Consider the following 26,614-nt stretch of genomic DNA (forward strand, 5'->3'; position numbering starts at 1 on the left):
AGTCCCAAAAAATATGCTGTATTGTTTCCACCTTATTGCAACCTTCCCTAGGACATAGTTCTTGAACCTTTATCCCCCGGTCATTCAAAAAAGCTCTTGTTGGCAAGCATCCATGCAACGCCATCCAGGTTACATCCTTCTGTCTGTTGCTGATTCCACGCATGAAAAAAAGCTTCCACACCTGTCCAGACTGTGCATTATTACAAAACGGCACATCACATAACATCTCCTTCTTCTTAATACCTGAGACAATCAGTTTTTTGTCCGGTCTAACCATGGAGCTTATCCCATTTTGATCATAGAAGGACCTAAGCACCACATAAAAAAACGGTATCACAAACGAAACTGGTTTTCTTAAATCCTTCTCACACCAGCTCCATTTCTGGAAAAGCCGTCCTGCTAAATATTTGCACATGTCCGCAGTCCTGTTATTGCACTGGGATAATTTATAAATGTTCAAAAAATAATGCATTCTTAAAAATAAGTCAATGTTAGGAAAATCACAACCCCCATTTTCCACAGAACACATAACCATTCCTCTTCTTAGTTTCTCCATTTTGGATCCCCAAAAAAACACAAACAGTTTCCTTGTCACTCTCTTTGTCCAAAGCACAGCAGGTGGGAAAATCAAAGCAGTGTACAGCAGAAGCGGGAGAATCACAGACTTGATTACCAGCACTTTCCCTCTCAGCGACAGGTTCCTTAGTTTCCAAAAGTTCAACTTCTGATCCATTTTGTCTTCTAGAATCTTCAGGCTGCTTTTCCCTTTCAGTTCCTTCTCAAAGATGACACCAAGAACCTCAATTTCCTCCCTACTCTCCACTCCTGCCACGTTAACCTCAACCTGCCTCCCAAAGTTACAAAGCTGGCACTTTCCCCAATTCACCGCCATACCAGCCACACAACAAAAAATCCTTACGTGCAAATTCACTCTATTGAGATCCGCCTGTGAACCACAAGTAAAAACAATATCATCCATATAACTTAAAGACTTGACTGGACCCCCGGATCCCCCAGGAATAAAAACACCAGCCACACACTTGTCAACTTGCACACTTTTTAAAAGGGCCTCCACCACACAGATAAAAAGAATTGGTGACAGGGGACAACCCTGCCTAACTCCCGATAAAATATTAAAACTGGAACTCACATGCCCATTAACTAAAATCTGGCTACTGACCCCACAATAAAAACTCTTAATGACCATCAATAATTTATCCGGAACAACAAGGTGACTTAAAGCAGAGAACAAAAATCTATGTGATATTTTATCAAAGGCTTTCTCCAGGTCCACCGACTGTAACAAAAGAGCATTCTTATTCAAATTAGCCTGATAAATTAAGTCTCTTAGAAGCAGCAAATTATCTGAAATTTTCCTACCAGGCACTGCACATGCCTGATACTCCCCCACCATATCACCTATCACATCTGCCAGTCTACCAGCCACAATTTTAGAAATAATTTTGTAATCACTGTTTAACAATGTTATGGGCCTCCAATTTTTAATATCCCTCATGTCCCCTTTCTTATGAATCAGCGTAACAATCCCCCTACGCATAGAAACCGATAAAATCCCATGAGTAAAACCATATTGCACCACCCGGGAAAACTCCACACATATAATATCCCAAAATCTAACATAAAATTCAGCAGGAAGACCATCACAGCCTGGCGTCTTGCCTTTCGCCAAGCCATCCACTGCCCGTCTAATTTCATCTTTCCCAACCTCCTCACTTAAAAACCCAATTTTCTCCTCAGGAATATTATTAGTTAATACTTTGCAATAATCATTAATTTCCGCATCACTGGCTCTACTATCGTTAGAGAAGAGTGTTTCATAAAAGGAAAGAATACTGCCAATCATCTCATCCCCAGATACCTCCCCTGCAGGAGAAAAAACAAACTTAAAAACCCCTTTAGGTTTAAAACATTTTTTAAAAAAGTATCTCGAACATTGCTCATTTTCCTCCATGTGCTTTATTTTTGCCTTAAACATAATAGTCTTCCCTTTTTCAATAAGTATCTTCTTCAGTTCGTCCTTCAAATCTGCAATCTCTTTATCCACCTCCATCCCCGCTCTCTTAAACTTATGGAGTACTTCCAATTTTGAAATAACAGCAGCATCATGATCCCTTTTGGCTTTCGCTCTCCTAAAACACACCCCTTTAAAATAACATGCAAATTTCTCCTTAGCCCAGTCCCACCACTCTAGCAAATCTTTAAAAAGGTGCTGTTCAGACACACAAGACAAAAACACTTTATTAAAACCAACCTTAACACTCTCCTCTTCCAGCAGGCTTACGTTCAGCTTCCAGAGTCCCTTTCCAAAAGCCAGGGACTCAGCTATACACAGATCTACCACTATCATCTTGTGGTCAGAAAAAGTCGTCATCACGTGGTTGCACTTGGCCACCTTAATCCCTTCAGACATAAAAACATAGTCAATTCGGGAAACACTACGTCCACTGTCTGATATGTATGTGAACTTATCACTTGGCCCAACCATCAGACCAGCATCCGTGTAGCGTAAATCCTGCACAATCTGATTTAAAATATTAGACGTAACATCAGTCCTACCTTCCGTAGAGCTCTTACGATCTTTTGCGGATCTGACACAATTAAAATCTCCAGCCACTATAGTGAAGTCTCTGCCTGGTAAAAACAACTTTAGAGACTCCAAAAACCCAACTCTTGCTTGTTTATCAGCAGGGGCATAAACATTAAAAACCCGTACCCGCTGACCTAAAAAATCCACTAATAAAAACAAACATCTCCCAGGTATGATTACTTTAAACTCTAAAACCTTTAGACTGGAATTACACAGTAAAATGCCCACCCCTTCATTCCTGTTTTCTGAGCATGGGGACCAAAAAGATTGCCCCTTATTCCACTCACTCTCATGCGGGGCAGATTTAATTACACATTCCTGCAGACAGACAATATCTGCATTCACACTCTCAATGTACTCCAGTATCCCTGCTCTCCTACAAGCAGAACCAATCCCTCGTACATTCAGAGAAGCAACACACAACGCCATCATAACAACAGGAAAAAATCTCCACCATACCCGATCCATCATGAACCAGGAGAAAACCCACTCCTGCCACCCACTTTTCTACGTATATCAGGCGACTCAGAACTCGAGTCCCTGTTAGAATAACCTGGTCTTAGGGAGACTGGATCTTCCTGCCCCCCAGACCAACACCCCTCCACCTTACTTCTTTTAATCACGGAGGCATAACTCTCCTCCTTGCCATCATCTTCCTCCTCATTTTCACTCCAATCACTGTTAACCCTATCACGCTGCTGAGGGGTTATAGTTCCATCCGAATCAGAATCCTCCTCCTCCAAAACCTCCATTTCCTCACCCCCATCTCTTCCCAAAACAGGATTCACTGACTCCGCCATATTAGACAAATCCATCCCATCACCCGGGCCATGCACATCAGCTACTTTGTTTATTACTTCCAGCCCCTCCCTCAAACCAACTTTCTTCTGGCTCCGCCCCTTTTCCTCCATCTTGGGCACCGCATGGTCTCTTCCCCTACCACCATCTTGTTTTTGGCTTTCCCCCTCTGAGTCTGAGCCTTCGCCCTCCTCCCCACTTTCCTGCCGAGTCTTCTTCTGCCTCTCTTCAGCGTCCACCTGTGACCTAGGAATCTGAGCCCACAATCTACATTTCCTTGCAAGGTGATCTGCATGTCCACACAAATCACACACCTTATTCATTGGGCAACCACTTGCAACATGCCCAGATTTCCCACAACCTCTACAAACATCACCTTGCACTGGACAATCTTTCTGAACATGTCCAAACTCATGACACTTCCTACAATATTCCATCTGTCCATTATAAAAACAAAATCCCCTTTCTCCTCCGATAGAAAACTGTCCAGGAATGCTCTTGGCACCCCCAATAGCTCTATCATCCGGTCTCAGTTTTACAACATATCTCCTCTTGCCATTTAGATAATTGTATTTGTTCTTCATTCTTCCCAAAAATTTAACCTCACTACAATACCGAGCTAAAAAATTGGAAACAGTCTCATCCGGAACTTTAGGGTTATACATGTGCACAACCACATACTTATATGTCTGCTGGAACAGAGGTTCCAGTGCAATAAACTCTAGGCATTTCAATTCCTTTTCTTCCTTCATTCGTACCAACTCCATGTAGACTCTCTGGCAAATACTCAAAGAAACAAAAGTGATATCATAAATTCCTTGTTTCTGAAAATCCTGCAGTGCCAATACATCCGTTACCTTCAAGCCATTAATGTTCTTCAAGACATCAACGCAAACTTGGTCCAAACCGATTTCTCCTTCATGACCTGCAGCCACCTTCAGACAGACCGAGTCCTCTAATCCACGTGTTTTCTCCACCATTTTTACAGCAGATAAACACAATCGCCGCTCAATCGCACACTAGGGCCCCACAAGGGGGAACCCCAGTCACAACTGCCCTCCAAACAACACCAGCAGCAGAAAACCACCACTGATCTTGCCAAAAGGCCGAGAAGCGATAACCAGAATTGGTTTCAAACTACGGAGCCACCCAAGGATCCTGAAAAGTCCATTTGTGGAGATGAGCTCCTGGACTCCCGTTAAGAAGACATGTTGTCAACCTCTAGATCCCTTACATGCCTGCACTTTTCAGCTTGCTGCTGCTGCAATCCACGCGTTTTAGATCTGCATAACTCCACCTCTTTAAACACAGCACCTTCACCCCCTGCTGTTCCCACCCGCCTCAACACCGTTGGAAGGGAGGAGAACCAATTAAGGCGGGGGGTGGGGTGGAACGAGCAGCTGTCTACCCTTAGCAGGAGGGCTCCTGATTACATACCTCTCCTGCTGCTGCTGCTGCTGGCTGTCCAGCAGCAGACTGAAGGTGGCTGCTGCTGTGCACAGGTATATAAAGGCTCAGAGCCTATTATGACACGCGCAGCCAGCGTTCCATTGCCACATTCCATCTACTGCAGGCAGGATACCTGGCTGGCTGAATGTCGCTGAGAAGCTCACAGAGACCGCCATAAGCAACAGTTTAACAGAATGCCACAGACTAATCAACCAAACTTTTTGGGTTGGGTTCTCTTTTATAGTCTGCAGGCATTAAATGAAAGAAGTCAGTGTTCCAGCAGAAGGAGACAACGTTTCAGAAAAGGCATTGTAGCAAACCAAAAAAGAAATTTTAAGCGCAGCAGAGTAACCAGCGCACATACCTGTTAGCTCAGGTGAGTTTAAAAGGCTGTTGTTGATAACAAGGGCATTTGCTAAATAGATGGTGTGTGTGCAACAATATACTGAAAGGTCAATTATATTGTGCAGCTTATCTCACCACCTGTAGTTATTTAGGTGAAAGCTCCAAAATGCTTGCCTAATATGTCTGTTTATCCAAAAGGAAGTAAAAAGGGAGAGCTAGAAAGATAGCATTGCATCACATTACATGGCAATGCAATGCACAGTTGCTGAAGTTGAACCAAAATGAGCTTGTAATCTGGCTTCTGCAACTTTGAACATGAAAAATCCAATGAGGAGAAGAAAAGCAAAGCCAAAGAGTCCATCCCAAAATCCGACAAACAAGCAAAATGAACAAAAAACATTGAATTCAATTCTTTCTGATTTTAGAAACTGCATTACAGAAGGGGTGCACCAGTCCTGGAGATACTGCAATACCAGGTCAATGCGTGGAGTGGACAGAGCAAGCTCTTTTTCCATCTCCCTGTTCTAAAAATCCATTTAATATATGGTCCCCAGATAGGGGACGTATCAGATATTAAACTGATAAGAACAGATACTACACTTGATCTTAGCCAAAAGGCCGAGAAGCGATAACCAGAATTGGTTTCAAACTACGGAGCCACCCAAGGATCCTGAAAAGTCCATTTGTGGAGATTAGCTCCTGGACTCCCGTTAAGAAGACATGTTGTCAACCTCTAGATCCCTTACATGCCTGCACTTTTCGGCTTGCTGCTGCTGCAATCCACGCGTTTTAGATCTGCATAACTCCACCTCTTTAAACACAGCACCTTCACCCCCTGCTGTTCCCACCCGCCTCAACACCGTTGGAAGGGAGGAGAACCAATTAAGGCGGGGGGTGGGGTGGAACGAGCAGCTGTCTACCCTTAGCAGGAGGGCTCCTGATTACATACCTCTCCTGCTGCTGCTGCTGCTGGCTGTCCAGCAGCAGACTGAAGGTGGCTGCTGCTGTGCACAGGTATATAAAGGCTCAGAGCCTATTATGACACGCGCAGCCAGCGTTCCATTGCCACATTCCATCTACTGCAGGCAGGATACCTGGCTGGCTGAATGTCGCTGAGAAGCTCACAGAGACCGCCATAAGCAACAGTTTAACAGAATGCCACAGACTAATCAACCAAACTTTTTGGGTTGGGTTCTCTTTTATAGTCTGCAGGCATTAAATGAAAGAAGTCAGTGTTCCAGCAGAAGGAGACAACGTTTCAGAAAAGGCATTGTAGCAAACCAAAAAAGAAATTTTAAGCGCAGCAGAGTAACCAGCGCACATACCTGTTAGCTCAGGTGAGTTTAAAAGGCTGCTGTTGATAACAAGGGCATTTGCTAAATAGATGGTGTGTGTGCAACAATATACTGAAAGGTCAATTATATTGTGCAGCTTATCTCACCACCTGTAGTTATTTAGGTGAAAGCTCCAAAATGCTTGCCTAATATGTCTGTTTATCCAAAAGGAAGTAAAAAGGGAGAGCTAGAAAGATAGCATTGCATCACATTACATGGCAATGCAATGCACAGTTGCTGAAGTTGAACCAAAATGAGCTTGTAATCTGGCTTCTGCAACTTTGAACATGAAAAATCCAATGAGGAGAAGAAAAGCAAAGCCAAAGAGTCCATCCCAAAATCCGACAAACAAGCAAAATGAACAAAAAACATTGAATTCAATTCTTTCTGATTTTAGAAACTGCATTAAAGAAGGGGTGCACCGGTCCTGGAGATACTGCAATACCAGGTCAATGCGTGGAGTGGACAGAGCAAGCTCTTTTTCCATCTCCCTGTTCTAAAAATCCATTTAATATATGGTCCCCAGATAGGGGACGTATCAGATATTAAACTGATAAGAACAGATACTACACTTGATCTTAGCCAAAAGGCCGAGAAGCGATAACCAGAATTGGTTTCAAACTACGGAGCCACCCAAGGATCCTGAAAAGTCCATTTGTGGAGATGAGCTCCTGGACTCCCGTTAAGAAGACATGTTGTCAACCTCTAGATCCCTTACATGCCTGCACTTTTCGGCTTGCTGCTGCTGCAATCCACGCGTTTTAGATCTGCATAACTCCACCTCTTTAAACACAGCACCTTCACCCCCTGCTGTTCCCACCCGCCTCAACACCGTTGGAAGGGAGGAGAACCAATTAAGGCGGGGGGTGGGGTGGAACGAGCAGCTGTCTACCCTTAGCAGGAGGGCTCCTGATTACATACCTCTCCTGCTGCTGCTGCTGCTGGCTGTCCAGCAGCAGACTGAAGGTGGCTGCTGCTGTGCACAGGTATATAAAGGCTCAGAGCCTATTATGACACGCGCAGCCAGCGTTCCATTGCCACATTCCATCTACTGCAGGCAGGATACCTGGCTGGCTGAATGTCGCTGAGAAGCTCACAGAGACCGCCATAAGCAACAGTTTAACAGAATGCCACAGACTAATCAACCAAACTTTTTGGGTTGGGTTCTCTTTTATAGTCTGCAGGCATTAAATGAAAGAAGTCAGTGTTCCAGCAGAAGGAGACAACGTTTCAGAAAAGGCATTGTAGCAAACCAAAAAAGAAATTTTAAGCGCAGCAGAGTAACCAGCGCACATACCTGTTAGCTCAGGTGAGTTTAAAAGGCTGCTGTTGATAACAAGGGCATTTGCTAAATAGATGGTGTGTGTGCAACAATATACTGAAAGGTCAATTATATTGTGCAGCTTATCTCACCACCTGTAGTTATTTAGGTGAAAGCTCCAAAATGCTTGCCTAATATGTCTGTTTATCCAAAAGGAAGTAAAAAGGGAGAGCTAGAAAGATAGCATTGCATCACATTACATGGCAATGCAATGCACAGTTGCTGAAGTTGAACCAAAATGAGCTTGTAATCTGGCTTCTGCAACTTTGAACATGAAAAATCCAATGTAGAGAAGAAAAGCAAAGCCAAAGAGTCCATCCCAAAATCCGACAAACAAGCAAAATGAACAAAAAACATTGAATTCAATTCTTTCTGATTTTAGAAACTGCATTAAAGAAGGGGTGCACCGGTCCTGGAGATACTGCAATACCAGGTCAATGCGTGGAGTGGACAGAGCAAGCTCTTTTTCCATCTCCCTGTTCTAAAAATCCATTTAATATATGGTCCCCAGATAGGGGACGTATCAGATATTAAACTGATAAGAACAGATACTACACTTGATCTTAGCCAAAAGGCCGAGAAGCGATAACCAGAATTGGTTTCAAACTACGGAGCCACCCAAGGATCCTGAAAAGTCCATTTGTGGAGATGAGCTCCTGGACTCCCGTTAAGAAGACATGTTGTCAACCTCTAGATCCCTTACATGCCTGCACTTTTCGGCTTGCTGCTGCTGCAATCCACGCGTTTTAGATCTGCATAACTCCACCTCTTTAAACACAGCACCTTCACCCCCTGCTGTTCCCACCCGCCTCAACACCGTTGGAAGGGAGGAGAACCAATTAAGGCGGGGGGTGGGGTGGAACGAGCAGCTGTCTACCCTTAGCAGGAGGGCTCCTGATTACATACCTCTCCTGCTGCTGCTGCTGCTGGCTGTCCAGCAGCAGACTGAAGGTGGCTGCTGCTGTGCACAGGTATATAAAGGCTCAGAGCCTATTATGACACGCGCAGCCAGCGTTCCATTGCCACATTCCATCTACTGCAGGCAGGATACCTGGCTGGCTGAATGTCGCTGAGAAGCTCACAGAGACCGCCATAAGCAACAGTTTAACAGAATGCCACAGACTAATCAACCAAACTTTTTGGGTTGGGTTCTCTTTTATAGTCTGCAGGCATTAAATGAAAGAAGTCAGTGTTCCAGCAGAAGGAGACAACGTTTCAGAAAAGGCATTGTAGCAAACCAAAAAAGAAATTTTAAGCGCAGCAGAGTAACCAGCGCACATACCTGTTAGCTCAGGTGAGTTTAAAAGGCTGCTGTTGATAACAAGGGCATTTGCTAAATAGATGGTGTGTGTGCAACAATATACTGAAAGGTCAATTATATTGTGCAGCTTATCTCACCACCTGTAGTTATTTAGGTGAAAGCTCCAAAATGCTTGCCTAATATGTCTGTTTATCCAAAAGGAAGTAAAAAGGGAGAGCTAGAAAGATAGCATTGCATCACATTACATGGCAATGCAATGCACAGTTGCTGAAGTTGAACCAAAATGAGCTTGTAATCTGGCTTCTGCAACTTTGAACATGAAAAATCCAATGAGGAGAAGAAAAGCAAAGCCAAAGAGTCCATCCCAAAATCCGACAAACAAGCAAAATGAACAAAAAACATTGAATTCAATTCTTTCTGATTTTAGAAACTGCATTAAAGAAGGGGTGCACCGGTCCTGGAGATACTGCAATACCAGGTCAATGCGTGGAGTGGACAGAGCAAGCTCTTTTTCCATCTCCCTGTTCTAAAAATCCATTTAATATATGGTCCCCAGATAGGGGACGTATCAGATATTAAACTGATAAGAACAGATACTACACTTGATCTTAGCCAAAAGGCCGAGAAGCGATAACCAGAATTGGTTTCAAACTACGGAGCCACCCAAGGATCCTGAAAAGTCCATTTGTGGAGATGAGCTCCTGGACTCCCGTTAAGAAGACATGTTGTCAACCTCTAGATCCCTTACATGCCTGCACTTTTCGGCTTGCTGCTGCTGCAATCCACGCGTTTTAGATCTGCATAACTCCACCTCTTTAAACACAGCACCTTCACCCCCTGCTGTTCCCACCCGCCTCAACACCGTTGGAAGGGAGGAGAACCAATTAAGGCGGGGGGTGGGGTGGAACGAGCAGCTGTCTACCCTTAGCAGGAGGGCTCCTGATTACATACCTCTCCTGCTGCTGCTGCTGCTGGCTGTCCAGCAGCAGACTGAAGGTGGCTGCTGCTGTGCACAGGTATATAAAGGCTCAGAGCCTATTATGACACGCGCAGCCAGCGTTCCATTGCCACATTCCATCTACTGCAGGCAGGATACCTGGCTGGCTGAATGTCGCTGAGAAGCTCACAGAGACCGCCATAAGCAACAGTTTAACAGAATGCCACAGACTAATCAACCAAACTTTTTGGGTTGGGTTCTCTTTTATAGTCTGCAGGCATTAAATGAAAGAAGTCAGTGTTCCAGCAGAAGGAGACAACGTTTCAGAAAAGGCATTGTAGCAAACCAAAAAAGAAATTTTAAGCGCAGCAGAGTAACCAGCGCACATACCTGTTAGCTCAGGTGAGTTTAAAAGGCTGCTGTTGATAACAAGGGCATTTGCTAAATAGATGGTGTGTGTGCAACAATATACTGAAAGGTCAATTATATTGTGCAGCTTATCTCACCACCTGTAGTTATTTAGGTGAAAGCTCCAAAATGCTTGCCTAATATGTCTGTTTATCCAAAAGGAAGTAAAAAGGGAGAGCTAGAAAGATAGCATTGCATCACATTACATGGCAATGCAATGCACAGTTGCTGAAGTTGAACCAAAATGAGCTTGTAATCTGGCTTCTGCAACTTTGAACATGAAAAATCCAATGAGGAGAAGAAAAGCAAAGCCAAAGAGTCCATCCCAAAATCCGACAAACAAGCAAAATGAACAAAAAACATTGAATTCAATTCTTTCTGATTTTAGAAACTGCATTAAAGAAGGGGTGCACCGGTCCTGGAGATACTGCAATACCAGGTCAATGCGTGGAGTGGACAGAGCAAGCTCTTTTTCCATCTCCCTGTTCTAAAAATCCATTTAATATATGGTCCCCAGATAGGGGACGTATCAGATATTAAACTGATAAGAACAGATACTACACTTGATCTTAGCCAAAAGGCCGAGAAGCGATAACCAGAATTGGTTTCAAACTACGGAGCCACCCAAGGATCCTGAAAAGTCCATTTGTGGAGATGAGCTCCTGGACTCCCGTTAAGAAGACATGTTGTCAACCTCTAGATCCCTTACATGCCTGCACTTTTCGGCTTGCTGCTGCTGCAATCCACGCGTTTTAGATCTGCATAACTCCACCTCTTTAAACACAGCACCTTCACCCCCTGCTGTTCCCACCCGCCTCAACACCGTTGGAAGGGAGGAGAACCAATTAAGGCGGGGGGTGGGGTGGAACGAGCAGCTGTCTACCCTTAGCAGGAGGGCTCCTGATTACATACCTCTCCTGCTGCTGCTGCTGCTGGCTGTCCAGCAGCAGACTGAAGGTGGCTGCTGCTGTGCACAGGTATATAAAGGCTCAGAGCCTATTATGACACGCGCAGCCAGCGTTCCATTGCCACATTCCATCTACTGCAGGCAGGATACCTGGCTGGCTGAATGTCGCTGAGAAGCTCACAGAGACCGCCATAAGCAACAGTTTAACAGAATGCCACAGACTAATCAACCAAACTTTTTGGGTTGGGTTCTCTTTTATAGTCTGCAGGCATTAAATGAAAGAAGTCAGTGTTCCAGCAGAAGGAGACAACGTTTCAGAAAAGGCATTGTAGCAAACCAAAAAAGAAATTTTAAGCGCAGCAGAGTAACCAGCGCACATACCTGTTAGCTCAGGTGAGTTTAAAAGGCTGCTGTTGATAACAAGGGCATTTGCTAAATAGATGGTGTGTGTGCAACAATATACTGAAAGGTCAATTATATTGTGCAGCTTATCTCACCACCTGTAGTTATTTAGGTGAAAGCTCCAAAATGCTTGCCTAATATGTCTGTTTATCCAAAAGGAAGTAAAAAGGGAGAGCTAGAAAGATAGCATTGCATCACATTACATGGCAATGCAATGCACAGTTGCTGAAGTTGAACCAAAATGAGCTTGTAATCTGGCTTCTGCAACTTTGAACATGAAAAATCCAATGAGGAGAAGAAAAGCAAAGCCAAAGAGTCCATCCCAAAATCCGACAAACAAGCAAAATGAACAAAAAACATTGAATTCAATTCTTTCTGATTTTAGAAACTGCATTAAAGAAGGGGTGCACCGGTCCTGGAGATACTGCAATACCAGGTCAATGCGTGGAGTGGACAGAGCAAGCTCTTTTTCCATCTCCCTGTTCTAAAAATCCATTTAATATATGGTCCCCAGATAGGGGACGTATCAGATATTAAACTGATAAGAACAGATACTACACTTGATCTTAGCCAAAAGGCCGAGAAGCGATAACCAGAATTGGTTTCAAACTACGGAGCCACCCAAGGATCCTGAAAAGTCCATTTGTGGAGATGAGCTCCTGGACTCCCGTTAAGAAGACATGTTGTCAACCTCTAGATCCCTTACATGCCTGCACTTTTCGGCTTGCTGCTGCTGCAATCCACGCGTTTTAGATCTGCATAACTCCACCTCTTTAAACACAGCACCTTCACCCCCTGCTGTTCCCACCCGCCTCAACACCATTGGAAGGGAGGAGAACCAATTAAGGCGGGGGGTGGGGTGGAACGAGCAGCTGTCTACCCTTAGCAGGAGGGCTCCTGATTACATACCTCTCCTGCTGCTGCTGCTGCTGGCTGTCCAGCAGCAGACTGAAGGTGGCTGCTGCTGTGCACAGGTATATAAAGGCTCAGAGCCTATTATGACACGCGCAGCCAGCGTTCCATTGCCACATTCCATCTACTGCAGGCAGGATACCTGGCTGGCTGAATGTCGCTGAGAAGCTCACAGAGACCGCCATAAGCAACAGTTTAACAGAATGCCACAGACTAATCAACCAAACTTTTTGGGTTGGGTTCTCTTTTATAGTCTGCAGGCATTAAATGAAAGAAGTCAGTGTTCCAGCAGAAGGAGACAACGTTTCAGAAAAGGCATTGTAGCAAACCAAAAAAGAAATTTTAAGCGCAGCAGATTAACCAGCGCACATACCTGTTAGCTCAGGTGAGTTTAAAAGGCTGCTGTTGATAACAAGGGCATTTGCTAAATAGATGGTGTGTGTGCAACAATATACTGAAAGGTCAATTATATTGTGCAGCTTATCTCACCACCTGTAGTTATTTAGGTGAAAGCTCCAAAATGCTTGCCTAATATGTCTGTTTATCCAAAAGGAAGTAAAAAGGGAGAGCTAGAAAGATAGCATTGCATCACATTACATGGCAATGCAATGCACAGTTGCTGAAGTTGAACCAAAATGAGCTTGTAATCTGGCTTCTGCAACTTTGAACATGAAAAATCCAATGAGGAGAAGAAAAGCAAAGCCAAAGAGTCCATCCCAAAATCCGACAAACAAGCAAAATGAACAAACAACATTGAATTCAATTCTTTCTGATTTTAGAAACTGCATTAAAGAAGGGGTGCACCGGTCCTAGAGATACTGCAATACCAGGTCAATGCGTGGAGTGGACAGAGCAAGCTCTTTTTCCATCTCCCTGTTCTAAAAATCCATTTAATATATGGTCCCCAGATAGGGGACGTATCAGATATTAAACTGATAAGAACAGATTTTGCGTTTATATTTAAAATATCGTAGTCTTTATCTTTTCTTCAGAGCTTTAAAATAACATCTTCCATAGGTGATAGTTCCATATACTCAGGGCTCTTTTCTTTCCAAGCTTCTTCATATCCATTAGGTAGTACATATAAATTTCACTTAATGCCAGTCTTATACAATCCTTGACTTCTATATAGTCTCTTTTAAACAACAATATGTTTCTGGTCTTCCATAGAGCACTTTTAACACAACTCAAAGTGCACCATAAAACTCTCTCTTTTTCTTTCGTCATGTTTGGTAAAATCCCATATAAAACCACTTCATGGCTTAAAAAATTAAGACCAGATAAAAATTTTAAAAGCTCACCACAGTCTTTCCACACTTGCTGTGCAAAATCACAATTCCAAATAAGGTGCATAGTAGTCTCATCATTATTGCACTGATGCCTCGGGCAGGTTTGTATAGTGCTAAGTCTTCTTTTATACTGGAAATCACGAGTCGGTAAACATTCCTGCACAATCATCCAAGCTAAGTCTTTATGTTGATTCATCAGGTAAGGTGCATTTGTTAAATTCCATATTTTAGTGACTCTGCTATATGAATAATGGCTTATGGGCGTCAAAGTTTCTTTCTTTTTTAATTGCTGCAGCAGCTTCCTTGCATTCTTCAATGTCTCCATCTCAAAAGAATCTAGGCCATATAATCTGATAACTTTCTCCAGGATGGCATATTGTTGTGGAGGTGATAACAACACTGGGCTTGTTAAAGAAATGGATATCCACTTTCGCCTCCTAAAAATGTGGCCAGCTGCATATCTTAAAAAATGTGCCCAAGGGCTTGAAGCAAACATATATTTAAAACAGAGGCTAAAAAACTTGGAGTATAAAAACAGTTTGACGTTGGGAACATCCTTACCACCAAGGTGGTGCATCTTGTACATTGTTTCTCTCTTCACCTTTTCGAACTTAGAGTTCCACACAAATTCAAACAGCATTCTCTGTAATCTTCTCGCTGTAAGGTCACTTGGGGGATAAACATAACTGAGATATAACATGACAGGAAGCAGAAGGGCCTTAATAATTAAAACTTTACCTTCGATTGTTAATTTTCTTAATTTCCAAAAGTCAATCTTCTTTTGTATTTTGTCCCTTACTCCATCCCAGCTCTTCATTCCATCATTCTGTCGATCAAAAATCACGCCCAGAATTTTAATCTTCTCTGACTGCATCGGGAGATCAGGGATGGACACATCCGCCCAATTGCCACGGACAAAACAATCACATTTCTCAATGTTTAACTTAAAACCTGAGGCTTCACAAAAAAAATTGGTCGTTCTTATAGCTCTCCTGAGAGCGGCAGGTGATGAACAAAAAATAGTAATATCATCCATGTAGCCCATTACCTTCACATCTCTTCCATGTCCTCCAGGGATAGGGACACCTTTAATCACTTTATCCTCTCGTAGCATAGATAAAAGAGGCTCTATTGCACATATAAATGGCACTGGGGACAAAGGGCAGCCTTGCTTCACACCTGAATGCAAAAACACTTCATTAGACAAAAATCCATTGATTAAAATTTTACTAAAAGAGTTCTTATATAAAAGTGCCACTTGCTTGATAAAAATTTCAGGGAAGCCCATTTTTTTTAAAACCAACCATAAAAAACAATGAGAGACACGATCAAAAGCCTTTTGAAAATCCAACGATAAAATTGCTAAGTCTTGCTTCCTGGATTGCTGGTACCATATGACATCGCGGATGGTATTGAGATGCTCCGCAACTCCTCTTCCTGGCACCCCACATACCTGGTCTTCATAAATAACTTTGGATAAAACTTTTTTAAAACGGTTCACTAAAATTTTGGACATCAACTTGTAATCAACATTCAACAGTGTGATTGGTCTCCAGTTTGCCAGATGGGATTTTGCTCCTTTTTTAAAAATCAGGGAGACCAGACCACTTCTCCAAGATATAGGCAGGATATCACACTTAAAAGCTTCTTTGATTACTAAAAACAAGTCGGGTTTTAAAAAATTCCAAAATTCACGATAAAATTCAACAGGCAAACCGTCAGAACCAGGGGTTTTCCCATAGGAAAAACTTTTGATAGCAGCATCTACTTCCGACAAGGTGACTTCAGTGCATAACAATTCTTGGTCTTCGCGGCTCAGACTATTTTTTAATGAATTAAGGGCATCTTCAGTAAAAGACTGGTCTATAGTTTTCTCATTAAAAAGCTGCTGATAAAACTGGTGAGCTTGGTTGAGCATACCTTCAGTTGTAGTTTCACCCTCTAATTCTGTTATCATTTCCTTAGCAGCAACTACTTTTTTAAAAAAAAATCTTGAGCACTTTTCATTTTTCTCCATCACTTCAATTTTTGAGTTATAAATTATTTCCTTACCCTTCGACTCTATACTCTTTTTAATTTCTTTTTTTGTTGCTTCAATTAAATCGTCCATTTCAAGTCCCACATCTCTTAGTTGATAACAGGTCTGCAATTTAGTAATAAGCCTTTTATGCCAAGCGGACTTTTCTCTTGCATTGGCTATGCTGACCTTGATAAAAAAACTTTTTATCTTCATCTTGCTGTATTCCCACCATTCTAGCAGAGTTAAAAATTTTTGTTGTTTTGTTCTTAAATAATTAAAAAACGCTTTAAAATCTGTTCTTACCTTAGGATCTTGTAACAATGTTGTATTTAGCCTCCAAACTCCTCTTGCCTTGACAAGCCCAGGTAATTCTAACTCTGATAGCAACATCTTATGATCTGAAAAAATGTTTGGGATTAAGACAACAGATTTGACATTCACATATTGGGACATGAAAATAAAATCAATACGAGATTTAGAAGAAGAGTTCTCCCAAGTATAACCGGGATCATTACTACGGATCTCTTTCCAGGAGTCTCTAAGAAAAAAATCAGTTAACAAATCCTTTAGTTGTTTCTCTGTTTTGTCTTTTTTAGGAACGGTGGAACTCCCGCTTCTCCCTTCACCAGGCAAGACACAATTGAAATCCCCACAGAACATCAGAGGCGATGAACCAGGTAGGTAATATTGCACATCTTCAAACAACTGATGTCTCTCTTCCTTCACCGGAGAAGCATAAATGTTCAAAAGTCTAAAGTCCACACCTTTAAAACTAATATTTAAGAAAAGAGCACGTCCAGAAGAAATGTCCACAAAAGAGTTGATTTTAAAGTCATGCGACCTAAACAGCACTCCAATGCCAGAGGAACGATTTTCATTATCTCCGGACCAGATAGAGGGCCCATGAGGCCAATCTTTTCTTAAATCTGCATAATTCATATCAAAGTCAATGTTACATTCTTGCAAACAAAAGACATCACAGTCCACTGTTGACAGGTAGGAAAACAAAGCAGCCCTTCTTGTAGAGCCCCTTATACTCCTCACATTGAGCGAGGCTACTTTAATTGATGAGGTCATGATAGGTTAGTTCAGGTCACACTACTGTCAGAATCAGACATAAAGCCCACCGATGTTAACGGGCTCTGCACTTCTGAGTCCGAAAAAGAAATGTTTATAGGGTCTGAAGGCCTTGGCTCCTCAGGAGGGGCAGCGGGAGCCATTGGCTTGTATTGCAGAAGACTTGGTTTTAATGGACACTTCTTGGAAGTCTCCCTGGCCACATTCTCATCAGACCTATCATCTGTTTTCCTTTTCCTACGAGTTTCCAGCTCCATTGCTTCTTCCTCCGAGCTAAATGTCCCGATTTCAGCAGAGGGACTCCCCTCCACCACCATATCACCCGGATCAGAATCAGCAGCCCAGTCCTTAGATGAAGCTTCCCTCCTCTCAGGACGGACAGGTTTCTCAGCTGGAGGTTTCTGCATAGACGTGGGCTTATGCGCAGCAGGAATAGGAGAACTGGCAGGTTTTCCCTGTGCAGCAGGCACTGAAGTGCTTGTGGACCCGCCTACAGGGGGTTGTGTTCGCACAGTAGATACAGGAGCACCGGTGGGACCCCCCTTAGCAGCAGGAGCAGGAGGGTTGGTTGGCTTCCTCTGTGCAGCAGGTGCAGACGTACCACCTGATGTACTAGCAGGCTTGGTCTGTGGAGCAGGTACTGGAGAGCTAGAAGACTGCCCCCGCGCTGTAGACGCACCCGCAGGAGCAGGAACAGCAGAGGGTTGCCTCTGCCCCCCGGGAGCAGATGGAGGCACACGGGCAGGTTGCTTTGCCAGCGTTTCAGCATAGGTTTCCGCCTTTTTCTTCAAAGGACACTCCCGGAAGGAGTGACCTGGGACCCGGCAGATGTTGCACACCATCTCATTGGTACAGTCCATTGTGGCATGTCCATGCTTGTAGCACTTCTTACAGATTGCCACCTCCTCCTTGCAGTTCTCATAAGTGTGACCGAAACACATGCATTTCCGGCAGAAGAGGGGCATGTCCGGGTAGAAGAGGCGCCCCCGCTCCCTACCGATCAGGAAACTTGACGGAGGATGACGCTGACCACCAATGCCATTTGGATCTTCACAAAATTTAACAAAAAATTTATGCTTTCCCGTCCAGAGGTTTTCCTCATTCATGACCTTGTGGGAATACCGCAGTTCTGGGAAATAGTTTTGAAGAAAGCAAATAATATTAACTAAGGGAACATGAGGGTTGCTCATCTGAACCACGAGCGGCTTCTCTCCACCGGAGTAAAGGATGACAAAGGTGAGTCCTTTAAGATCCTCATCTGAAAGGTGCAGGTGAATCTGGCGGAAGAGGTTCTGGCACGCATACTCCGACTCCAGAGTCAAAGTGAAGGAACCGGGGCGATCTTGAAGGGCCAGGATGTCTTCCCTCTTTACTCCTAGGATCTCCAGCAGCACTCTCCTCACGAAAAACTTCAAGGTCAACTTCTCCTTGGATGCATCGTCCACTTCGATCTTGAAAGAGTTCTTGATGCGAAGGTCACCAGCTCTGGCATAGCGCACTGCGGCCGCTACTGCTGATGCCATCTTCAAAAGGTAGATAGGGTCGATCGCCTTCTTGGTTTCTTTGCGTATCTGCCCCCTAAAGCAGCATGAGGCTTAAGACGGCTTTTACACCGCCGATGCCTCAAGGCCAAGGGCACGATTGGCTTAGAATCCTTCTGGCAAGATGTGGTATCTTAGCCAAAAGGCCGAGAAGCGATAACCAGAATTGGTTTCAAACTACGGAGCCACCCAAGGATCCTGAAAAGTCCATTTGTGGAGATGAGCTCCTGGACTCCCGTTAAGAAGACATGTTGTCAACCTCTAGATCCCTTACATGCCTGCACTTTTCGGCTTGCTGCTGCTGCAATCCACGCGTTTTAGATCTGCATAACTCCACCTCTTTAAACACAGCACCTTCACCCCCTGCTGTTCCCACCCGCCTCAACACCGTTGGAAGGGAGGAGAACCAATTAAGGCGGGGGGTGGGGTGGAACGAGCAGCTGTCTACCCTTAGCAGGAGGGCTCCTGATTACATACCTCTCCTGCTGCTGCTGCTGCTGGCTGTCCAGCAGCAGACTGAAGGTGGCTGCTGCTGTGCACAGGTATATAAAGGCTCAGAGCCTATTATGACACGCGCAGCCAGCGTTCCATTGCCACATTCCATCTACTGCAGGCAGGATACCTGGCTGGCTGAATGTCGCTGAGAAGCTCACAGAGACCGCCATAAGCAACAGTTTAACAGAATGCCACAGACTAATCAACCAAACTTTTTGGGTTGGGTTCTCTTTTATAGTCTGCAGGCATTAAATGAAAGAAGTCAGTGTTCCAGCAGAAGGAGACAACGTTTCAGAAAAGGCATTGTAGCAAACCAAAAAAGAAATTTTAAGCGCAGCAGAGTAACCAGCGCACATACCTGTTAGCTCAGGTGAGTTTAAAAGGCTGCTGTTGATAACAAGGGCATTTGCTAAATAGATGGTGTGTGTGCAACAATATACTGAAAGGTCAATTATATTGTGCAGCTTATCTCACCACCTGTAGTTATTTAGGTGAAAGCTCCAAAATGCTTGCCTAATATGTCTGTTTATCCAAAAGGAAGTAAAAAGGGAGAGCTAGAAAGATAGCATTGCATCACATTACATGGCAATGCAATGCACAGTTGCTGAAGTTGAACCAAAATGAGCTTGTAATCTGGCTTCTGCAACTTTGAACATGAAAAATCCAATGAGGAGAAGAAAAGCAAAGCCAAAGAGTCCATCCCAAAATCCGACAAACAAGCAAAATGAACAAAAAACATTGAATTCAATTCTTTCTGATTTTAGAAACTGCATTAAAGAAGGGGTGCACCGGTCCTGGAGATACTGCAATACCAGGTCAATGCGTGGAGTGGACAGAGCAAGCTCTTTTTCCATCTCCCTGTTCTAAAAATCCATTTAATATATGGTCCCCAGATAGGGGACGTATCAGATATTAAACTGATAAGAACAGATTTTGCGTTTATATTTAAAATATCGTAGTCTTTATCTTTTCTTCAGAGCTTTAAAATAACATCTTCCATAGGTGATAGTTCCATATACTCAGGGCTCTTTTCTTTCCAAGCTTCTTCATATCCATTAGGTAGTACATATAAATTTCACTTAATGCCAGTCTTATACAATCCTTGACTTCTATATAGTCTCTTTTAAACAACAATATGTTTCTGGTCTTCCATAGAGCACTTTTAACACAACTCAAAGTGCACCATAAAACTCTCTCTTTTTCTTTCGTCATGTTTGGTAAAATCCCATATAAAACCACTTCATGGCTTAAAAAATTAAGACCAGATAAAAATTTTAAAAGCTCACCACAGTCTTTCCACACTTGCTGTGCAAAATCACAATTCCAAATAAGGTGCATAGTAGTCTCATCATTATTGCACTGATGCCTCGGGCAGGTTTGTATAGTGCTAAGTCTTCTTTTATACTGGAAATCACGAGTCGGTAAACATTCCTGCACAATCATCCAAGCTAAGTCTTTATGTTGATTCATCAGGTAAGGTGCATTTGTTAAATTCCATATTTTAGTGACTCTGCTATATGAATAATGGCTTATGGGCGTCAAAGTTTCTTTCTTTTTTAATTGCTGCAGCAGCTTCCTTGCATTCTTCAATGTCTCCATCTCAAAAGAATCTAGGCCATATAATCTGATAACTTTCTCCAGGATGGCATATTGTTGTGGAGGTGATAACAACACTGGGCTTGTTAAAGAAATGGATATCCACTTTCGCCTCCTAAAAATGTGGCCAGCTGCATATCTTAAAAAATGTGCCCAAGGGCTTGAAGCAAACATATATTTAAAACAGAGGCTAAAAAACTTGGAGTATAAAAACAGTTTGACGTTGGGAACATCCTTACCACCAAGGTGGTGCATCTTGTACATTGTTTCTCTCTTCACCTTTTCGAACTTAGAGTTCCACACAAATTCAAACAGCATTCTCTGTAATCTTCTCGCTGTAAGGTCACTTGGGGGATAAACATAACTGAGATATAACATGACAGGAAGCAGAAGGGCCTTAATAATTAAAACTTTACCTTCGATTGTTAATTTTCTTAATTTCCAAAAGTCAATCTTCTTTTGTATTTTGTCCCTTACTCCATCCCAGCTCTTCATTCCATCATTCTGTCGATCAAAAATCACGCCCAGAATTTTAATCTTCTCTGACTGCATCGGGAGATCAGGGATGGACACATCCGCCCAATTGCCACGGACAAAACAATCACATTTCTCAATGTTTAACTTAAAACCTGAGGCTTCACAAAAAAAATTGGTCGTTCTTATAGCTCTCCTGAGAGCGGCAGGTGATGAACAAAAAATAGTAATATCATCCATGTAGCCCATTACCTTCACATCTCTTCCATGTCCTCCAGGGATAGGGACACCTTTAATCACTTTATCCTCTCGTAGCATAGATAAAAGAGGCTCTATTGCACATATAAATAGCACTGGGGACAAAGGGCAGCCTTGCTTCACACCTGAATGCAAAAACACTTCATTAGACAAAAATCCATTGATTAAAATTTTACTAAAAGAGTTCTTATATAAAAGTGCCACTTGCTTGATAAAAATTTCAGGGAAGCCCATTTTTTTTAAAACCAACCATAAAAAACAATGAGAGACACGATCAAAAGCCTTTTGAAAATCCAACGATAAAATTGCTAAGTCTTGCTTCCTGGATTGCTGGTACCATATGACATCGCGGATGGTATTGAGATGCTCCGCAACTCCTCTTCCTGGCACCCCACATACCTGGTCTTCATAAATAACTTTGGATAAAACTTTTTTAAAACGGTTCACTAAAATTTTGGACATCAACTTGTAATCAACATTCAACAGTGTGATTGGTCTCCAGTTTGCCAGATGGGATTTGGCTCCTTTTTTAAAAATCAGGGAGACCAGACCACTTCTCCAAGATATAGGCAGGATATCACACTTAAAAGCTTCTTTGATTACTAAAAACAAGTCGGGTTTTAAAAAATTCCAAAATTCACGATAAAATTCAACAGGCAAACCGTCAGAACCAGGGGTTTTCCCATAGGAAAAACTTTTGATAGCAGCATCTACTTCCGACAAGGTGACTTCAGTGCATAACAATTCTTGGTCTTCGCGGCTCAGACTATTTTTTAATGAATTAAGGGCATCTTCAGTAAAAGACTGGTCTATAGTTTTCTCATTAAAAAGCTGCTGATAAAACTGGTGAGCTTGGTTGAGCATACCTTCAGTTGTAGTTTCACCCTCTAATTCTGTTATCATTTCCTTAGCAGCAACTACTTTTTTAAAAAAAAATCTTGAGCACTTTTCATTTTTCTCCATCACTTCAATTTTTGAGTTATAAATTATTTCCTTACCCTTCGACTCTATACTCTTTTTAATTTCTTTTTTTGTTGCTTCAATTAAATCGTCCATTTCAAGTCCCACATCTCTTAGTTGATAACAGGTCTGCAATTTAGTAATAAGCCTTTTATGCCAAGCGGACTTTTCTCTTGCATTGGCTATGCTGACCTTGATAAAAAAACTTTTTATCTTCATCTTGCTGTATTCCCACCATTCTAGCAGAGTTAAAAATTTTTGTTGTTTTGTTCTTAAATAATTAAAAAACGCTTTAAAATCTGTTCTTACCTTAGGATCTTGTAACAATGTTGTATTTAGCCTCCAAACTCCTCTTGCCTTGACAAGCCCAGGTAATTCTAACTCTGATAGCAACATCTTATGATCTGAAAAAATGTTTGGGATTAAGACAACAGATTTGACATTCACATATTGGGACATGAAAATAAAATCAATACGAGATTTAGAAGAAGAGTTCTCCCAAGTATAACCGGGATCATTACTACGGATCTCTTTCCAGGAGTCTCTAAGAAAAAAATCAGTTAACAAATCCTTTAGTTGTTTCTCTGTTTTGTCTTTTTTAGGAACGGTGGAACTCCCGCTTCTCCCTTCACCAGGCAAGACACAATTGAAATCCCCACAGAACATCAGAGGCGATGAACCAGGTAGGTAATATTGCACATCTTCAAACAACTGATGTCTCTCTTCCTTCACCGGAGAAGCATAAATGTTCAAAAGTCTAAAGTCCACACCTTTAAAACTAATATTTAAGAAAAGAGCACGTCCAGAAGAAATGTCCACAAAAGAGTTGATTTTAAAGTCATGCGACCTAAACAGCACTCCAATGCCAGAGGAACGATTTTCATTATCTCCGGACCAGATAGAGGGCCCATGAGGCCAATCTTTTCTTAAATCTGCATAATTCATATCAAAGTCAATGTTACATTCTTGCAAACAAAAGACATCACAGTCCACTGTTGACAGGTAGGAAAACAAAGCAGCCCTTCTTGTAGAGCCCCTTATACTCCTCACATTGAGCGAGGCTACTTTAATTGATGAGGTCATGATAGGTTAGTTCAGGTCACACTACTGTCAGAATCAGACATAAAGCCCACCGATGTTAACGGGCTCTGCACTTCTGAGTCCGAAAAAGAAATGTTTATAGGGTCTGAAGGCCTTGGCTCCTCAGGAGGGGCAGCGGGAGCCATTGGCTTGTATTGCAGAAGACTTGGTTTTAATGGACACTTCTTGGAAGTCTCCCTGGCCACATTCTCATCAGACCTATCATCTGTTTTCCTTTTCCTACGAGTTTCCAGCTCCATTGCTTCTTCCTCCGAGCTAAATGTCCCGATTTCAGCAGAGGGACTCCCCTCCACCACCATATCACCCGGATCAGAATCAGCAGCCCAGTCCTTAGATGAAGCTTCCCTCCTCTCAGGACGGACAGGTTTCTCAGCTGGAGGTTTCTGCATAGACGTGGGCTTATGCGCAGCAGGAATAGGAGAACTGGCAGGTTTTCCCTGTGCAGCAGGCACTGAAGTGCTTGTGGACCCGCCTACAGGGGGTTGTGTTCGCACAGTAGATACAGGAGCACCGGTGGGACCCCCCTTAGCAGCAGGAGCAGGAGGGTTGGTTGGCTTCCTCTGTGCAGCAGGTGCAGACGTACCACCTGATGTACTAGCAGGCTTGGTCTGTGGAGCAGGTACTGGAGAGCTAGAAGACTGCCCCCGCGCTGTAGACGCACCCGCAGGAGCAGGAACAGCAGAGGGTTGCCTCTGCCCCCCGGGAGCAGATGGAGGCACACGGGCAGGTTGCTTTGCCAGCGTTTCAGCATAGGTTTCCGCCTTTTTCTTCAAAGGACACTCCCGGAAGGAGTGACCTGGGACCCGGCAGATGTTGCACACCATCTCATTGGTACAGTCCATTGTGGCATGTCCATGCTTGTAGCACTTCTTACAGATTGCCACCTCCTCCTTGCAGTTCTCATAAGTGTGACCGAAACACATGCATTTCCGGCAGAAGAGGGGCATGTCCGGGTAGAAGAGGCGCCCCCGCTCCCTACCGATCAGGAAACTTGACGGAGGATGACGCTGACCACCAATGCCATTTGGATCTTCACAAAATTTAACAAAAAATTTATGCTTTCCCGTCCAGAGGTTTTCCTCATTCATGACCTTGTGGGAATACCGCAGTTCTGGGAAATAGTTTTGAAGAAAGCAAATAATATTAACTAAGGGAACATGAGGGTTGCTCATCTGAACCACGAGCGGCTTCTCTCCACCGGAGTAAAGGATGACAAAAGTGAGTCCTTTAAGATCCTCATCTGAAAGGTGCAGGTGAATCTGGCGGAAGAGGTTCTGGCACGCATACTCCGACTCCAGAGTCAAAGTGAAGGAACCGGGGCGATCTTGAAGGGCCAGGATGTCTTCCCTCTTTACTCCTAGGATCTCCAGCAGCACTCTCCTCACGAAAAACTTCAAGGTCATCTTCTCCTTGGATGCATCGTCCACTTCGATTTTGAAAGAGTTCTTGATGCGAAGGTCACCAGCTCTGGCATAGCGCACTGCGGCCGCTACTGCTGATGCCATCTTCAAAAGGTAGATAGGGTCGATCGCCTTCTTGGTTTCTTTGCGTATCTGCCCCCTAAAGCAGCATGAGGCTTAAGACGGCTTTTACACCGCCGATGCCTCAAGGCCAAGGGCACGATTGGCTTAGAATCCTTCTGGCAAGATGTGGTATCTTAGCCAAAAGGCCGAGAAGCGATAACCAGAATTGGTTTCAAACTACGGAGCCACCCAAGGATCCTGAAAAGTCCATTTGTGGAGATGAGCTCCTGGACTCCCGTTAAGAAGACAAGTTGTCAACCTCTAGATCCCTTACATGCCTGCACTTTTCGGCTTGCTGCTGCTGCAATCCACGCGTTTTAGATCTGCATAACTCCACCTCTTTAAACACAGCACCTTCACCCCCTGCTGTTCCCACCCGCCTCAACACCGTTGGAAGGGACGAGAACCAATTAAGGCGGCGGGTGGGGTGGAACGAGCAGCTGTCTACCCTTAGCAGGAGGGCTCCTGATTACATACCTCTCCTGCTGCTGCTGCTGCTGCTGGCTGTCCAGCAGCAGACTGAAGGTGGCTGCTGCTGTGCACAGGTATATAAAGGCTCAGAGCCTATTATGACACGCGCAGCCAGCGTTCCATTGCCACATTCCATCTACTGCAGGCAGGATACCTGGCTGGCTGAATGTCGCTGAGAAGCTCACAGAGACCGCCATAAGCAACAGTTTAACAGAATGCCACAGACTAATCAACCAAACTTTTTGGGTTGGGTTCTCTTTTATAGTCTGCAGGCATTAAATGAAAGAAGTCAGTGTTCCAGCAGAAGGAGACAACGTTTCAGAAAAGGCATTGTAGCAAACCAAAAAAGAAATTTTAAGCGCAGCAGAGTAACCAGCGCACATACCTGTTAGCTCAGGTGAGTTTAAAAGGCTGCTGTTGATAACAAGGGCATTTGCTAAATAGATGGTGTGTGTGCAACAATATACTGAAAGGTCAATTATATTGTGCAGCTTATCTCACCACCTGTAGTTATTTAGGTGAAAGCTCCAAAATGCTTGCCTAATATGTCTGTTTATCCAAAAGGAAGTTAAAAGGGAGATCTAGAAAGATAGCATTGCATCACATTACATGGCAATGCAATGCACAGTTGCTGAAGTTGAACCAAAATGAGCTTGTAATCTGGCTTCTGCAACTTTGAACATGAAAAATCCAATGAGGAGAAGAAAAGCAAAGCCAAAGAGTCCATCCCAAAATCCGACAAACAAGCAAAATGAACAAAAAACATTGAATTCAATTCTTTCTGATTTTAGAAACTGCATTAAAGAAGGGGTGCACCGGTCCTGGAGATACTGCAATACCAGGTCAATGCGTGGAGTGGACAGAGCAAGCTCTTTTTCCATCTCCCTGTTCTAAAAATCCATTTAATATATGGTCCCCAGATAGGGGACGTATCAGATATTAAACTGATAAGAACAGATACTACACTTGATCTTAGCCAAAAGGCCGAGAAGCGATAACCAGAATTGGTTTCAAACTACGGAGCCACCCAAGGATCCTGAAAAGTCCATTTGTGGAGATGAGCTCCTGGACTCCCGTTAAGAAGACATGTTGTCAACCTCTAGATCCCTTACATGCCTGCACTTTTC

The 26,614-nt window shown here is 43.4% G+C and overlaps 7 non-coding genes and 2 pseudogenes across 7 annotated transcripts; all 9 read right to left on the minus strand.

Moving 5' to 3' along the window:
* Positions 1 to 5,639: 5,639 nt before the first annotated feature.
* On the minus strand, positions 5,640 to 5,830 carry LOC141228205 (U2 spliceosomal RNA). The gene has a single exon (XR_012295124.1). It is a non-coding gene; the product is annotated as a U2 spliceosomal RNA (small nuclear RNA).
* Positions 5,831 to 6,945: 1,115 nt separating this feature from the next.
* LOC141228559 (U2 spliceosomal RNA) lies at positions 6,946 to 7,136 on the minus strand. The gene has a single exon (XR_012295367.1). It is a non-coding gene; the product is annotated as a U2 spliceosomal RNA (small nuclear RNA).
* Positions 7,137 to 8,251: 1,115 nt separating this feature from the next.
* On the minus strand, positions 8,252 to 8,442 carry LOC141228560 (U2 spliceosomal RNA). The gene has a single exon (XR_012295368.1). It is a non-coding gene; the product is annotated as a U2 spliceosomal RNA (small nuclear RNA).
* A 1,115-nt stretch (positions 8,443 to 9,557) lies between these two features.
* LOC141228561 (U2 spliceosomal RNA) lies at positions 9,558 to 9,748 on the minus strand. Its single transcript, XR_012295369.1, has one exon. It is a non-coding gene; the product is annotated as a U2 spliceosomal RNA (small nuclear RNA).
* Positions 9,749 to 10,863: 1,115 nt separating this feature from the next.
* Positions 10,864 to 11,054, minus strand: LOC141228562 (U2 spliceosomal RNA). The gene has a single exon (XR_012295370.1). It is a non-coding gene; the product is annotated as a U2 spliceosomal RNA (small nuclear RNA).
* Positions 11,055 to 12,169: 1,115 nt separating this feature from the next.
* Positions 12,170 to 12,360, minus strand: LOC141228563 (U2 spliceosomal RNA). The gene has a single exon (XR_012295371.1). It is a non-coding gene; the product is annotated as a U2 spliceosomal RNA (small nuclear RNA).
* Positions 12,361 to 13,475: 1,115 nt separating this feature from the next.
* LOC141228398 (U2 spliceosomal RNA) lies at positions 13,476 to 13,651 on the minus strand (annotated as a pseudogene).
* A 6,231-nt stretch (positions 13,652 to 19,882) lies between these two features.
* Positions 19,883 to 20,058, minus strand: LOC141228371 (U2 spliceosomal RNA; annotated as a pseudogene).
* A 6,234-nt stretch (positions 20,059 to 26,292) lies between these two features.
* LOC141228565 (U2 spliceosomal RNA) lies at positions 26,293 to 26,483 on the minus strand. The gene has a single exon (XR_012295372.1). It is a non-coding gene; the product is annotated as a U2 spliceosomal RNA (small nuclear RNA).
* Positions 26,484 to 26,614: the final 131 nt, after the last annotated feature.

This window comes from Phyllobates terribilis, unplaced genomic scaffold, assembly GCF_046119375.1.
Source record: "Phyllobates terribilis strain yellow unplaced genomic scaffold, ASM4611937v1 Scaffold_437__1_contigs__length_1545540, whole genome shotgun sequence".
NCBI classification, from domain to species: Eukaryota; Metazoa; Chordata; class Amphibia; order Anura; family Dendrobatidae; genus Phyllobates; species Phyllobates terribilis.